This window comes from Thamnophis elegans, chromosome 4, assembly GCF_009769535.1.
Source record: "Thamnophis elegans isolate rThaEle1 chromosome 4, rThaEle1.pri, whole genome shotgun sequence".
NCBI lineage: Eukaryota > Metazoa > Chordata > Lepidosauria > Squamata > Colubridae > Thamnophis > Thamnophis elegans.
The window spans coordinates 24,695,715-24,710,978 of record NC_045544.1 but is presented as its reverse complement, the minus strand read 5'-3'; positions in this window follow the sequence as shown (position 1 = coordinate 24,710,978).

Genomic DNA, 15,264 nt, shown 5'->3' with positions numbered 1-15,264 from the left:
TCAAATGCCAGACTTTCTGAGCCAACATTTTGGTTGCTAAGCAAGAGCGTTAAGTGAGTTTCACCACATTTTACAAGTTGGCCATGCCCACCCAGTCACATGATTGCCAAGCCCCTCCCACCCGGTGACATGGCCGGCAAGCCACTCCCACAAAGCAGGCTTCACCTATAGAAGAGGTTCTAAAATCTTTTGAAACCCACCACTGGACTGGACCAACGTCAACACTTTTGAATTTTTAAAGTTTAAATAAATAAGGAGTCCCATTTTCTAGGCTAGCTTGCTAGGACTTAGATCAGTGGTTCCCAACATGGGGCCCACACCCCACAGGGGGGCAATTTGATTTTTAATGGGAGCAATTTGAACCCATTTTTTTTGGCTTTTCTTGGCCCATTTTGGAGGCTTTTTGGGCCTGTTTTTTCAGCTTTTCTTGGCCCGTTTTCGAAGCTTTTTTTGGCCCATTTTTCAGACTTTTTTCAACCTGTTTTTGAGGATTTGGGGGGGAGCCAAAGAACAGGTCAAGAAAAGCCTCAAAAACAGGTCAAAAAAAGGCTTGAAAAAAGGGCATGCAAAGGCCAAAAATGACCGGTGGGTGGGTGGGGCTTCAGCAATATTCGGTCTATAAGACATACATACATTTTCACCCCCTTTTGGGAGACAAAAAAGTGTGTCTTATAGTCTGAAAAATATGGTGTATGTCACAGGAGGGGGGAGGAATCAAGATTTTAGAAATGCTTAGGTGGGGCATGGCCAAAAAAAGGTTGGGAACCACTGACTTAGATGAAAGACCACCAAGAACTTACAATGAGAAGTTGAAAAACTATCAAGAAGAAGATAATGGCAACCATTTCTATAATGTTGCCAACAATATAGCTTGCTTGCATTAATATAGTAACCTGCATCCAAGCTCAATCTGAGGAAGAATTTACCTCATACACACCTCATCTGGTGTGACATTGTGATCAACTAGGACTGGAGAGACAGAAGCTCAAATCCAACCTCATCCATAGAAACTCAGAAGGTAAGTTAGGGCTACTTCCTCCCTGCCAACCAAATATTCTCATTGTTGTTTTTTTTGTAACTGTATAAAATGGAAAATAAAACACTACCTTGAAAAAAAATAAAGGGAGAATCCTTATGTAAGTCAGCCTGGGTTCCTGGAGAAAAGGAAATTTGGTGATCCAAATGAAAAATAACAAAAATGTTCAGGGAGGACATCTTCAATAAGGAATGTGCTACTTTCTTCAAAACAGAAGATATTGCTGCATATCTAATTCATCCCTCAAAGAAGAATTTATTATGTCCAGAATCCACTCACTCCCCGTTTATCTACCCCCCCAAAATAAAGAGGGATGTGGCTCAAACTCAAACAACTCTATCCACTTCCTTAGGTTCTAGAAGCTCAAAAAATCCCAGTGGAAAACCCCAAACTCTGTCTCACTCAGAATTCTCAATTGTGCCAAACAGGTGTTCAACCCAGAGTATACACAAGTGATTTGAAGCAATAAGCAACCCATAAAATAATCTGGTATGCCTTCACAAATTTCGGTTCGTTTTCTTAAAAGGATCTAAGATACTTTGGCAATAGCAATAGCACTTAGACTTACTGCTTCACAGTGCTTTATAGTCCTCTCTAAGCAGTTTACAGAATCAGCCTATTGCCCCCAACAATCTGGGTCCCCATTTTATTGATCTCAGATGGATGGAAGGCTGAGCCAATCCTGAGCCTGGTGAGATTCAATCTGCCAAGTTGCAGGTAGCTGGCAGTCAGCAGAAGTAGCTTGCAGTACTGCACTCTAACCACTGCGCTACCACAGCAAGATATATTAACCATGGAGAAGAACTAAAGTTTTATTTCCATGCACTGGCTGTAGCAAAGGATGAATGTTTTTTTTAATAAATTTTTATTTTATTTTTGTTACATAGACAACATATACACACAACAATGGAGAAACAAAAACAAAAAAGAAAGAGAAAAAAAAACACAAAAAAGAGAGAAAAAAACCCCATCATCACATACAGCATGTCGTTTGGTTACAGGTGTTTTAACATTTATCATTCTTATACATTTATTATTTCATTTAATAAGTTATAATTTAGTATCATTTCTTATTCCCCTACCTGTGGCAATCCATCCCAACTATATTTCCTCCCTGCAAAGGATGAATGTTAATATCCTCCTAACTTCAGAGCCTATTTCATCTATTGTGTTCTGAAATAAAGATCAAATGAAACATGTGCTGTCCCTTGGATATGTTGAGGCCTTGATTACTTGTGACAAGCCAAAACTAATAGATTATAATTAGTAGGAATAGCCGTGGTGGCGCAGTGGTTAGAGTGCAGTACTGCAGGCTACTTCTGCTGACTGCCAGCTGCCTGCAATTTGGCAATTCAAATCTCACAAGGCTCAAGGTTGACTCAGCTTTCTGTCCTTCCGAGGTGGGTGAAATGAGGATTCAAATTGTTGGGGGAAATATGCTATGCTGACTCTTTAAACTGCTTAGAGAGGACTGCAAAAGCACTGTGAAGTGGTATATAAGTATAAATGCTATTGCTATTGTTAATACTTGTTGTGTGTTTAAGTATTAAAAATGCCACTTCATCTACAACTTTTGGAGGATTTCAGGTGAGCAAATCCAAGGCTTTGTGAGGGGACACAGAAGACATGCGCTGGCTGTAAACTGAATTGGGTACTTTTCTGGCACAGGATGAGAAAGACAGCTACTTTGGCTTTGGGAGGATAGAAAGCTCCCCGTGAACTCTGACTTGCATGATTCTGTTGTAAAGAGCAACGCCTACTGTATAGTCAATGTTATCTCTCAGGAAATAGGTACCAGCATTTGCCATCCCAGTTACCATGGTTTCCAAGCAGACACAGTGCTGCTCAGAAAGGAAATAATTAAGCTTAATTTTATATTCACTCCTTCAAATACTTTAAATTTCACAAGCTCACCATCCCACTCTTCTCCCCTATCCCTCTATAGAACTGCTATTTCTTATCACATCCTGAAATACTGCCTTGGCTTGACTGAATTTTCTAGAGGTTTTTTTTTTTCTATAAAAAAGAACCTTCTTTTTTCCAGCACCCTTCTGCTCCCTCTTGAAGGATCCATAAAGAATTTAAAAATCAGTGTTGCTAAAAGATCCTTTTATTAAGCAGAGCATAGTAGTAGGGACTACAGCTTTTGACAATTATGGTTTTTGACTTGAAAGCTGGCAGAATGCATATTTCGTCGGGAGGACTCAACAATATCTCCTAATCAGCTGCAATTTCTCCATAGGCAATTTGAAAATTGCCTGAAACTTCTATTAGTTCAAGGTCAACATTTCTGCAAATTTATTATTCAGAAACCCTGGTCCCACTTCAGCTGATGGCATGGCTAACTAGCATTTACCATTGCTGATATATGTTCACAGACTATTATTATTAATGCTGTCATGCAATGTAATAGATGCTTTCAACTGTAGTCCCTGGAGTTTATTGCAGCTACTTAAAATATTTCTCTAAGAAATCTAATACGTTCTAGGATAAAGCATTATACTCCCACTCAAAAGGCCTTCAAATATCCAGGGCATGCTTTAACAAACAGCAATGATAGTGATTTGAAATGTTCCTCACACATCAGAATGACTGACAGCTTTCAGGGAAACATTTCTAAACTGTTTCTTAAACTGCCACACTCAGAAAAGGCTTTTTTAGAGTAGATATTACAGTAGGTACATCTGCAGTGAAATTGTGAATTGGCAGGTGGTGGGACATTTCTGTGTTCTCTTAGTGTACAATGGGTGGACAACAAAATGAACGTTATCATCATCTGATTTGGCAAACTTCACTAGATAGCCAGGAGAAAGATTACTCTGAAAGACTGGATGGACAAACTGGATATACCAGTTTGTTTTGTGAAAATAATGGTGAAGCAATGTTGTTCACCATCTCTGCTGCTTCCTGATGGGAAGTCAAAGTCTCTATATTGTACAAATAAGAAATTTACCATTAGATGATTGCGGCTGTTATGCTCTTTCTGGGATCAGTAATTGGTTGCCAGGTTAAGGAAGGAAACATAAATCCATGAATGTTTTAAATAAATACACTGTTAATTTCAAAACTGCACAATTATTTCCTGAAAAGGACTAGGATTCACCATGAAATCCATAAATGTTGTTATTTCAAATTGTTCCTCAACATCCTCGTACAAGTTATGTGTGGTGCACACTCATTCATATGTCCCTGGGTATTTTGCACGTTTGCACAAATCACATAAATACTAGCATCCCAACACACTAAAGCAGTGTTTCTCAACCTTGGCAATTTTAAGATAGGTGGACTTCAACTCCCAGAATTCCTCAGCCAGCATGCTGGCCACAGAATTCTGGGAGTTGGAGTCCACCATCTTAAAGTTACCCAGGTTGAGAAACACTGCACTAAAGGGACCCTTTTCAGAGCTGAGAGTATTAGTCTCAGGAATATATGAAAATCTTGGAAGAAATCAAACAACAAAGAATAGTTGATTCTGGGATAAACTTTCCATTATATATAGACAAAATTCCAAATGAAATGTGTACTGAGAAGACATTATTAAATGTTGCCCCTTGAAAACTAAACTTAGCAGGCAGTTTGCTGAAACAGTGGGGAAAAGACATGTCTATGTCTCATCAAGTCAAAGCACTTGCCAAAGCAGAGCAGCGCACACCTTTATATCAAACAAATCAACACCTCTATACTTCAGACACGTCATGTGAATGCCTAGCTTTCTGGAAAAGGATTTAATGCTGGGAAAGGTGGAAAGAAAGAGAAGAAAAGAATGGCTCTCAGCAAATTGGGTGAACTCAGTTATATCGTAGTGATGATAGATATCCTATTGGAAGACCTGAAGGATCAGGTGGGAGAGTTTCGGAGAAGATCTAAGTGGTTTCTAAGAGTAGACAGCAACTTGGTGGCAGGTAATTAATCAAATCAATATAATATATAAATATTGAGATAATAAAGTCTTAATGTGAATGCCCTTGTCAACAATTTAAACTGATTCACTTGCTTCTTCCAAGAACATAAAGAGAGGGGGAACAGTAAATAGAGCCAAAAATATTGCCCCATACTACCAATAGGTAAAATTTCAGTCATTAATATTTGCATGTCAAAGTCTCATGTGGAATTCGATTGTGGATGACTAACGGGATCTAGAATGGAAAGATTCTGCTTTTATGCTGCCACTCTTTTTTTGACTGGGCCCTACATTTGCATCAATATGCATCAATGCCCTGGTTGGCTTTGTTTTTTTACACACACACCCTCTTTTTTTTTACACCTCTCTCTACTGTTGCTATGGTGCTAAACTTTATGAGAGTAGAAACTGCCAAAAATTTCTTAAGAAAAGAAGTTGAGCTGTCAGTAGTTGATTAACAGACCTTTTCCCGTGAGGACTCTTCAAAGGATTTGTATTGGAGGTTTCCATTCTAAGGAAAGCAAGAACCTAATTCCCATGGCACCTTGTTTGATTCTACCATGGCAATTCTATTTAATTCACAGTCTTGCTAAATTAATCTAATTTGAAGATTTGTTCCAACATGCACTGCCATTCTGTGCTTTCCTTTGTCCAGGGTTGACTGTGGTTTTCCATAATAATTTTCTGATTCATAGAAATGAATGTTACCCCATTTGCCATATTATAGCAAAAGAACAAATGCATTTGAAATAAAATGTTGCACTGTACTGTGTTTCCCTGAAAATAAGACAGGGTCTTATTTTCTTTTCACCCCCCCCCCCAAAATAATCACTTATTTTGAGGGAGGTCTTATTATTTTTGTGGTGCAGGAAGCGGTGAGTGTGGTCTCCTCATGGCTGCTGTTGTGTTGCAATATTTTTGGGGAGGGCTTATTTTAGCGCATGCATTCAAAAGCCCAATTGGGCTTATTATCTGGGGAGGTCTTATTTTCAGGGAAACAGGGTATTATTTCTGTACAGGCATATTCTGTATATTATACAGCAGGGGTGTCAAACTCGATTTCATTGAGGGCTGCATCAGGGTTGTGTTTGACCTTGCTGAGACAGGTGGGCATGGCCTGCTCGACTTCACTTGTGTCAGGGGTGCCTGTGGAGGCCCAAGTGTTCCTATTTACCTACTTGCATTTGCATGCTCCCAAGTAATGGGAGCTCACCCCATCATGCAACCCTTAGGTCTGGAACACAGGCTGTCAGCTTTCCAGCTGACAAGCTCAGCATCAATAATAACTGAGCCATCACAAGGTCACCTAAAAGGTACAATATATATTTGATACCAAAAGTACAATAAATTAATTGCTACATTGTTAGAGTCCTTATTTTAACACACTGCTTGTTTTAGTTATCCTACATGTCCAAAAATGTAAATGGAAAATACAGCAATCAATTTAAGATTAAAAAACAGGGCCCAAACACTTCAGTCACCCAAAACCCAACATTCAAAGTAACAGCCTCCATTAGTTTTTCACCACCACCCTTTCCCCCATTAGTAATAAACTGGCTTTAAAATGAAAAGTCAGGCACAGATAATAGTCCCAAAAGTTCTTTTTATAATTTACGAACATATAACAAAACAAAGAAACCTATTAACAAAGACATGTGAAGTCTATCCAATGTAATAAATAAGAATATTGGGCATATTGAGGCTTGAAGCTTACACTTAGGTGAGAAACTCTTATGGTTCCCTTAACATCTAATCCAAAAGCAATATTTCAGGAAGACAAAATATCACTGCTGTTTGGTCGAATATGCTGTGTGCCTGAGGTATCTTTAGCAGCTTAATAGTAACTGAGTGACTCATTTCCCTGAAAACAAAGAAGGGAAAGAAGGCTTATTTGTAAAGGACTAACAGAATATTGCCCTTTCATTTTTGTTCTAAGGATACTAGAAGGTATGCAGTGGCTGAGTGGCTAAGACACTGAGCTTGTCAATCAGAAAGGTCGGCAGTTCGAATCCCTAGTGCCGCATAATGGAGTGAGCTCCCGTTACTTGTCCCAGTTTCTGCCAACCTAGCAGTTCGAAAGCATGTAAAAATGCAAGTAGAAAAATAGGGACCACCTTGGTGAGAAGGTTAACAGCGTTCTGTGTGCCTTTGGCGTCATGCTGACCACATGACCACGGAGACAACTTCGGATAGTGCTGTCTCTTCGGCTTTGAAACAGAGATGAGCATCTCCCCCTAGTTGGGACCGACCAGCACATATGTGCAAGGGGAACCTTTACCTTTACTACCAGTATAAAATCATAGAGTTCCAGATTTGTATGGTTAGAAGTGTCTTTGAATTCTTAAGCCAAGAAGCAAAGTTATGCTTTGGCAGTAGAACAAAAGTAGATGGATTACCTGGAATTGATATTATTTACATTTAAAAATAGCCAGCTTCTCCAAAAATAGAATACCTATATTCTCAGACAGAGAAACATACACATCTATGGCATTAATCATAGTGCCAAAAATGGAGCATAGGCATGGGAAACAAAGCTGGAGCCTGACTATATCTTAATATTTAAAATTAGAACAACTTAGGCTCGGTAAAATCCAAACTTGCCGGAGTTTATTTCAAATACAGTACACATCAGTGTGGCATTTTTCTCCTATAACATAAACAATATTATTCAAGGATTTTGAAGTTATCAAAATAAAAGGATCACTAGCCCTATGGCTTCCTTTATTGTACTGTCATTGTTATGTGGGTGTCCTTGTATTTTTATCTCACCATGTTTTTGTGATCATTTTTTTTTACTTCTCTCCAAATTCTCTCTGAAAAAATGTGAATGACAGGTTTCATGAAAGGATCTTATATTATTTGGGAGATGCCTCTGAGGCTTTTGTTTATTTTCAAAAAGTTTTCAAAAGCTGACATGTGATATATTGCTCTCTTCTCTAAAATTCCGTTCATCTGCCTTTCTCATCTAGCTTCCAGGATGTGTCAGGGCTACACATATAAAAATATTATCCCAGCCTGGATATTATTTTGAGAGCAGAGATGATCTGTTCTCTGCATTCTGCAAAACCTGTAAGACCTATACCATATTTTTCAGACTATAAGATGCACCAGAGTATAAGATGCACCTAGATTCCAAAGAGGAAAACAAGAAAAAAAAGGTTTTTGCCTCTGCTCATCTGGTTTTTGCCCTCCCCACCCCCCAGGAACATTCTGCAGGTTTCCCAAACCCTCTGCGTGTCTCATTTTTGTAAAAAAAAATGGGCCTGTTTTTGCAAAAAAAATGGGTCTGTTTTTGACCTCCCAACCCCCCATCCCATTTTTGCCCTCCTCAGCCCCCAGGAGCACTCTGTAGGCATCCCAAATTTTCCATGGCAGAGGTGGTATTCAGCAGGTTCTGACATGTTCTGGAGAACCCGTAGTGGAAATTTTGAGTAGTTCAGAGAACCAGCAATACCACCTCTGGCTGGCCCCAGAGTGGGATGGGAATGGAGATTTTGCAATATCCTCTCCCCAGGAGTGGGGAGGGAATGAGGATTTTGCAGTATCCTTCAGCTGGAGTGGGGCGGGAATCAGTGGTGGGTTATGGCCGGTATGCCCCGATACAGGTGTACAGGTGCCTGCTGGGAGCACCAGGTATCGTCCCAGTACGGTGCTCTGGAAGGCCCACCTGCCTGCCTGTTCTCCTTACGTGTACTTGACCCAACCAGGCCATTTGCACACGGACATGGAGTGTACGGCACTGGCACAACACTCCGCTGAGCAGCTGCAATGTCGTGGGTGGTGGGTGCGCATGCATGCATTACGTGCATGCATGTGGTAGACGCCCAGCCCCATTGCAGCGTACTGGTTGCAACGGGATCCGGAACCCACCACTGGTGGGAATGGAGATTTTGCAGTATCCTTCTCCTGCTATGCCCTCCAAGCCATACCATACTATGCCCAGCAAGCCACATTCACAGAAGCAGTAGTAAAAAAAATTGAATTCCACCACTGCTTCATGTGTCCTGTTTTTGCCAAAAGCTGGAGGGGGGGCTCAGGAGGCCCAAAACAGGGCCATGTTCGGTCTACAAGACACACCCACATTTCCACCCATTTTTGGGGGGTGGGAGGGCAGTGCGGCTTATAGTTTGAAAAATATGGTAATTCTTACTTAATGGTAGGATTCACAACACCAAATGAAATCTTTCTACATCTTCTGAATGGGGCATGAAATGTGTATGGAGACAAAGCTTTTCTTGCTTGGAACTGAACAGTCACAAACAGATGTTCTCCCAATGAAAATACAGGCTTGCTATTGGACCCTTGACAACTGTGTTTGCTACTGGTTCCTTGGCAACTATCAATATATTTTTGAACCATAAGGGGGAAAAAAACCCTTACAAAATTGCTTAACTTGGAAGAATGGTAGAATATTACCTCATACCTCATCAGAGCAACCCTGCAATGTTATTGTTATTTCTGTATTTCTGATAAAAGAAACAGACTGGCAAATATTGCTTCAGAGTCATTTCCTTTCCTACAGGAAATAGGTTGTTTATTGCATGATTTCTTTATAGCCACTATAATGTTGCAGACGTGACTCTGAGCATGGGTAAAGTAGTCTGCTTTTATCAATAGGCAATGAACCCAGTCAAAGAAACACTATAGAAGTACAGTACTGATATAGAGCAAATATTTTTATTTGTAGAAGTTTCTCACGCTTTGATCTATATACCGGTATATAAAAATGGCGCTCTCCCTCTCCCTCCCCCCTCTGTGTGTCTGTGTGTGTGTGTGTGTGTGTCTGTGTGTGAAAAACAATTACCAACCTAATCCAAAGGGAGACTCCGCCAAAAAACCAAGACACAGAACAGGATAATGGCATTGTCCTCCTCCCTTACATCAAAGGCGCCACAGATAAAATCAGCAAAATTCTTCACAAACACAATATCAAGACAGCCTTCAACAATGCCCAAAAAATAGCCAACATCTTAAGAAACCCCAAAGACAAAATCCAGCTAGAAAACCAAGGAGTCTATGAAATACCATGCAAAATCAGCCCTGCAACATACATAGGACAAATGAACAGGAGGATAAATGCATGCATCACAGAACACAAGAACGCAGTAAGAAAAAAAGAAAAAAAAACTTCCTCCCTTTTCCAGCACCTTAAAGCTACAGGACATGAAATTAATTTTGAAGGAACCAGGTTAATCTCCAAAACAGAACACTTCAACAAGAGAATAATTATGGAAGCTATCGAAATAGAGAAACACCCCCACAACATGAATAAACGTGATGATACCTCCCGCCTACCAGACATCTGGAAACCAGCCCTAATCAACAAACAAGCCCCACCCACCACCTAGGCCGTTACAATACCAATCATGATATGACCACACAACCAATTATTCCACTTACTGAAACAAAGCCAGCACTCTACATCTCCCCCCCCCCCCAGGATTTATAGAAAGACGGCAGCTCCGACCACACTTTAAGTAGCTTCATGTAGAGGTAGAAGTTAAAAAGAAGTGGAAAGAGAAGATTTGTCTGAGACATTCCACAAAATAGCTGTCTCAAACTGGCCCCTTTTCTCTCTCCACTGACTGGAACTGCCCCTTCAAGATGGAAGAGAGCCAGAGGTGGATTGCTTCTGGTTCGGTCCAAATTGGATGAATTGGTAGTGGCGGTGGCAGGAGACTCCACCCACCTGCCCAGGCGCTTCTGCACATGCACAAAAGCATTACGTGCACGAGCGAACCAGTAGCGCCGAGATTTGAGGTTTATTCGATTTATATGCCGCCCTTCTCCCAAGGACTCAGGGTGGCGTACAACATTAAAAAAAACACATACTACAAAAGTTAAAAAGAAATTAAATAGGATATCCCCAACCCAATTAAAATTAACAATGACACATTTTTTAAAAGAATTCAAATTCAAATTAACAATAATCAATACTTTGTTTTGTTCAGGCCAGGCTGGCTTGCTGGAAAAGCCAACTTTGCAACCCACCTCTGAAAAGAACCATCATAAAACAATGCCCTCCTCACTTCAACTCTTAGGAAATAGCTTACAACATTACAATGATGTAACGTTGTAAAGTACAATGGAAAGATGTCCTCTTAAAAATATTCTTCACTAGAATGTTATAATGATATTTGGCAAAATTTTCTTGCTGTTTTTGAGATGTTCAGTCACTGTGTCCAACTCTTCCTGACCCTATGGACCATCGTACAACAGGCTCCCCTATTCTCCACTCTCTCCCAGTTTGCCTAAATTCATGTTCATTGCATCCATGAAACTATTTGTTTATGAGTACATTGCTTTAAAGCAATAATAACACTAAAAAGTAGGTGAGGCACCTTTCATAGATTTCAGTCAAAATCTCTCTGCCATTCTGGCTTTATTTATATAACAGTATGATATCAATCACTATTGGTAGTTAGTGGTAAAGATCTGTATTGGAAGTAAAGATCTACTATTGGAAGGAATGCTCTCCCTATATTGTCTGTCACTCGGTGTAACAATATTTTACTTTAGAAAAGGATAGATGATCTATTTCCCAGAAAAATATTCTGGATTGCAACTTCGCTGTACGCAATATCGCATAGCCATATTGATTGGGTGGGTCTGATGGAACCTTTCATCCAAAACATCTGTAGGGAAACTGGTTGCCTGTTTCTGTGGTCCCTTGGGAAAGCTGGTTACTTTGCCGATTTTATGAAATGTATACAATTCAGGGGAAAGGAAAGCTGAAATACAAATAAATTTGATCTAGACAGAGCCATGTGGTACAAGATACAATTGTAAAAATATTGACAAGAAGTCAACTGTGGGAATGCACATTTTCATCTATACTGCAAGACTTTACCATGCAGTGATGTTGAGAACACTATAACTTTTGGATTTCTTCGCTAACGTGTCAGGTTTTACTTCATCTAGAAATAAAGTTAATATTTTGGTAAGATTGTACCAGCAGCAATAATTGGCAATACAATCAGTAGTCCTTCATAGACATATTCTTCATAGAAATAGAGAGCTGCATTGGCTACCTATTGGTCTCCGGATACGCTTCAGGGTGCTAGTTATTACTTATAAAGCCCTACATGGTATTGGACCTGGGTACTTGAGAGACCGCCTTCTGCTGATTACCTCCCACAGACCCATTCGATCCCACAGATTAGGCCTCCTCCGTATTCCATCTGCCGGCCAATGTCGGCTGACTACTACTCGGAGGAGGGCCTTCTCTGTGGCTGCCCCGGCCCTTTGGAATGAGCTCCCCGTGGAGATTTGGACCCTCTCCACCCTTCGGGCCTTCCGGACGGCCGTGAAGACCTGGCTGTCCCAGCAAGCCTGGGCCTGAGTCCCCCCCCCTACTCGAATTTGCTGTGTCTGTTGTGCTTTTAAATTGTTCGTATTGTCCGATTGTTTTTGTTTTACTTTTTGTAATTTCCCCTCCCTTGGCTTTTGTTCAGCCGCCCTGAGTCCCTTCGGGGAATAGGGCGGCCTACAAATTGAATAAACTCCAACTCCAACTCCAACTCTATTGATATTTAAGTAATATCCATTGTAAGTCTGTGCAAGACAGGCAGATGTAAAACAAATACATTTAAGTGGTTAATTGATTTCAAGAGGAGAGCAAAGTGTGTATTTAAACTTCTCCCAGTAGAAATAAACAAGGACCTTGAGCAGACATTTTAAAACTTTATAAGAACTCTCTTTATTCCTGGATTATTTCCTCATATTTGCACCCCTTTTGGGCTATAGATTTAAGTGCATGATATTGATATCTCCAGGTCAGTACTAGAAAGAAGTTTTGGGAAACATTTAGTGTTTCTTTGCTGAGTGCCTCTTGACAAAATAAAGTGTTGTGTTTATCCAAATCAATGAGTAATTACAAAGTGTAATGTTTATCTAAAGCAATCACTGAACATCTAGTGCAGTCAGATGGCACATGGTTTTCAATGGAAGAAGTGTAACACCACATTGTTTCATTAGAAAAGATTTTACTAAAAGAACAAAACTTCCCTTTCCCCAATTCAAACCCTTTCCACGCTATTTCCTAGATATTTAACAATACTTTTTCAAAAGACAGTAGACTATGGCTTACAATTTACAGAATGTCTAGTCATAATTTATACTGTAATAAATGTATTCCTAGGTTAGAACTTGATTTAGTTTCTAGCATGGTCATAAAAGGGGACAACTGTAATTTGATATTTTCCTCTTGCTTTGTTATAACATTTGGGAGAGTAAAATTTCGATTTTAATACTTGACCTCAAACAAAATTGCCGTATTCTTAGGGAAAATGCAAAGACATGGGTCAGTTTAGTCTAGCGATTAGAGCACCAGGCTAGAATACAAGAGATTGTGTGTTCTAGACTTACTTTAGGTATAAAGGCCAGCTGGTTGGTTATGGGCCAACCCAACTCACAAGAGCTGTTGTTGTGGGGAAAATAAAAGGGGGGGGGGAATAGAGGTAGTCCTCAACTTATGACCACAATTGAGCCCAAAATTTATGTTGCTAAGTGTGACATTTTATTAAGTGAGTTTTGTCCCATTTTATGACCTTTCTTGCCACAGGTGTTAAGTGACTACCTGCGAGACCGTCTTCTGCCACATACCTCCCTTAGACCAATAAGATCGCACAGGATGGGCCTTTTCCGAGTGCCTTCAATGGGACTATGCCTGCTGGCGACGCCTAGGAGTAGGGTCTTCTCTGTTGCCGCTCCGGCCCTATGGAATGAGCTGCTCCCAGAGATCCGGGCCCTGCCCACTCTCATGGCCTTTTGCAAAGCCATTAAAACCTGGCTTTTCCAGCAGGCCTGGGGCTGTTGACCCCTTGACTGAGGTCCAGCCCCCTCCTGATTGGGTGTTTGTTGTGTTCCTTTTTTAACTTTGTTGTGTCACATTTTTAAAAAAAATTCTTTTAATCTTTTTTTCATTTCTGTAAGCCGCCCGAAGTCCTTCGGGATTGGGCGGCATAGAAATTCAATAAATGAAATGACTCACTGCAGTTGATAAGTTAGCAACTCGATTGTTAAGTGTATATGACTTCCCCATTGACTTTGCTTGTTGGCAGGTAATAAAAAGTGATCATGTGACCTTGGGCCACAGCAATGGTCATAAATATGGACCAGTTGACAAATATCTGAATTTTGATTCTGTGATCATGGGGATGCTGCAATGATTGTAAGTGTGAAAAGTGGTCATGTCACTATTTTCAGTGCATTTGTATCTTTGAACGAACTGTTGTAAGTCGAGGACTACCTGCATTGGGGATGTTTGCCACCTTGAGTTATTTATGAAAATGATAAAAGTGGGATAAAGATTAAAATAAATAAATAAAAATAAATAAGCAGTTAAGATCAACTGAATAGTTTAGGAGCAGTAGTGATATTCACTTTTTTTTACTACTGGCTCTGTGGGCATGGCTTGATGAGCGTGGCTTGGTGGGTGTGGCATGGAAAGGATACTGTAACATCTCCATTCCCTCCCCACTCCAGAGGAAGGTTACTGCAAAATCCCCATTCCCTCCCGATCAGCTGGGGCTCGGGAAGCAGAGAATAGATGGGGGCCGACCAGTCAGAGGTGGTATTTATTGGTTGTCTGAACTACTCAAAATTTCTGCTACCGGTTCTCCAGAACTGGTCAGAACCTGATGAATACCACCTCTGTTTAGGAGACAGAAATCAGTCTCAGGATGCTTAACACATAATTCAAGGGAGACCAAAACAAAATAATTTGGAGAGATGGCAAGTTTCCAATTTACCATTATGAATTGGCCACATATTAATAAATCCACAGCTTCTGTGGAAGAAAGTGAGGCAAAAATAGAGCTTTGAACACTCATTGTTATCCGGATAAACTTCACGGAAGGAAGTTTGGGGTGCCAAATTAGCCTCTTAAATATTAGTAATTGTGTGCCAAGAGATTTCCCCCCAAAATAACATGATTGATTTTTATGACCTAGTGACCTGGCACGCTTTAGGGTAAGTGGTGATTGATCAGAGTTTCACATTACATCATTTGGCAGAAAAATATATTGCTCCCGTTTCCTGAAAATAAGACCTCCCTGGATAATAAGACCAATTGGGCTTTTGAGTGCATGCGCTAAAATAAGCCGTCCCAACAAAATGATATGATGCCACTGTTTCTGGTTAAATGCTCCTATTATGCTTGCTTGTTTCCTTCCGGGTTTTAATCCTCAAAAAAAAAGAACACACCTCGAATAGCTATCAATCTTTTATTTCAACACAATTCTGTATCTCTGTCCGACTGCAGCTTTTTAATACTTCAGTAAGACAGACAGAAAGGGTCAGCCTAAAACCAGATCTAGTGATAAAG